This window comes from Perognathus longimembris, chromosome 18 (assembly GCF_023159225.1).
Source record: "Perognathus longimembris pacificus isolate PPM17 chromosome 18, ASM2315922v1, whole genome shotgun sequence".
NCBI classification, from domain to species: domain Eukaryota; kingdom Metazoa; phylum Chordata; class Mammalia; order Rodentia; family Heteromyidae; genus Perognathus; species Perognathus longimembris.
In genome coordinates this window covers 17,863,149-17,865,463 of record NC_063178.1, presented here as the reverse complement: position 1 = coordinate 17,865,463, position 2,315 = coordinate 17,863,149, and the positions used below count along the sequence as shown (strand labels likewise).

General features: G+C 41.1%; 1 pseudogene; it reads left to right on the top strand.

Moving 5' to 3' along the window:
* Positions 1-235: 235 nt before the first annotated feature.
* LOC125367150 lies at positions 236-1,392 on the top strand (annotated as a pseudogene).
* Positions 1,393-2,315: the final 923 nt, after the last annotated feature.

Genomic DNA, 2,315 nt, shown 5'->3' with positions numbered 1-2,315 from the left:
TTTCATGAGTGAAATACAGATTTCTGGATGACGGATGCGTTTCCAACATCCTGAAATGATGTCGGACCCGGATCGTGCCAGGACAGGCTTACCGCATTCAGGGTTTGCAGTACTTCTGGCTGATAACGTTGGAGTTGGGGTTAGAAACCCTACCAGAGATCCGCTGAAGTCTACCCCAGGGGGGAAGATGCCCCGCAGCCAACTACCCCACGGTTGAATGAAAATGTCATGACAGATGGCTTCGTTTGCCGTGGAGCCCCCGGTGATCGTGCTAGGATCTGAACCAATGATGCTGGGTTCACCTACATCTCCAAAGCCAGGGGCTGATGCCCAGTTCTTACCTGGATTTTTAATGGGGGATTTGCCCACTCTGGTGACTCCACAGCCTCGAACAATTAGTGGCCCTTCAGTTGGAGTTACGGAAATGAGATGACCTTTACTTCCAGGTGGATCACCACCACAACCCGTTGTACCAGCTCATAAAGATAAAAGCGGAGCTCCACCTGTTACAAGTATATATGATGACATTTCCAGCCCAGGGCTTGGATCAACACCTTTAACTTCAAGAAGACAGACAAACATTTCAGTAATGCAAAGTCCTCTTGTTGGAGTCACAACTACTCCGGGAGCAGGGCAAAGTGTGTTTAGCCCAGAAAATATTGGGCAGCCATGGAAGATGACACTATCTCCTGCCCAGTTGGACCCTTTCTATACGCAAGGAGATTCTCTGGCTTCAGAAGATCACCTTTGGTGACACTTGGGTGACTGTGTTTGGGTTTCCACAAGCATCTGCGTCTTATATATTGCTACAATTTGCACAATACGGAAATATCTTAAAACATGTGATGTCCAACACAGGAAACTGGATACACATTCGTTACCAATCTAACTTGCAGGCCAGGAAAGCTTTAAGCAAAGATGGGAAGATATTTGGAGAATCCATTATGATTGGTGTAAAACCAAGCATTGATAAAAGTATCATGGAAAACAATGAGAGATGTTCTTTGTCATCACCGTCTCTGGCATTTACACCACCAATCAAGACCTTAGGCACACCAACACAACCCGGAAGTACTCCTAGGATTTCTACCATGAGACCTCTTGCTACAGCATACACAGCTTCTACTAGTGACTATCAGGATATTTCTGACAGACAAACGCCAAATGAAAGTCTTGTACCGAAAGCAATGGAGTACATGTTTGGCTGGTAGATACTAAGAGCTAAGAGCTCCGCTATGAAGGAGGAGGTCCCTGCACTAAAACCAAAGTTAGCAAAGTACTGCCAGTTTTCTTTGGTTAGTTGTATAACCATACTTGGCAAAGGTGGGTAGCTATCTCATGTGCTTCTTTCTGAAGATTTTTTTCTTTAATAATACATCCTGTTTGTAGCTCGGACTTCAAAAGACGCTTGAGATAAATTTTAAGTAAACATGAAAATCATTCGAGATAGGATTTTGTGCTTTATGTGATAGTGCATGCACAAAATTTTAGCATGGATTATTGTAAACTAAGTAATTGAATTTGGGGAATTGTCTCGTAGTTTTCATGAGAAGGTGAATTTCATGAAAGCTGCTTGTATTTACCGAGACACAGGATTATAACCAACAATTTGAATTATGGTCTTTTAATTGAGATAGTATTTAATATTCTAATTACCTTTGTATATGTCCTGTTGTGGCTTATCATCTTTTAGTACTATAAAATCTAAACATTCTTTTTTAAAAACCTACTATTAAATTTTCTTGATAATAAACTTTGTTAATTATGTACTGAAAAAAAAAAAAAAGAAAATGTCATGAATATCAACCCCCAAATAGGACCAGGAAGATCAAATCAAGTTAGCTGTGCAAAGCATTTGTCTGTAATATCAATGGAAATCGAATAAAACTCACAATTATTATTAGAAATGGACTAAACTCTGGGAGCCAGTGGCTCACATGTACAAACGCAGCAATCCAGGAGGCTGCTATTCAAAGGATATTGGGGATTGCTATCCCAAGCTGGCCCAGGCAAGAAAGTGCTTGAGATTCATCTCCAACTAACCAACAAAAAGCTGAAAATGGAGTTGTGGCTCAACCGTTAGAGGGACAGACTTGAGTCAAAAAGCTAAGAGACAACAACACCTAGGCTCTGAGTTCAGGCCTCAGTACCAGCACACGCACACGCGCACGCACGCGCACACACGCAGAGATTAAAATCACATTAAATCAATTTTTTTAAATTGAAAACTATTATTTCAAGCTGTGACGTTTTATGCAGTACAGGTCTGGGAACTTTCTAAATTTACTCAAAAATAGATAGCGATCTTAATCTTT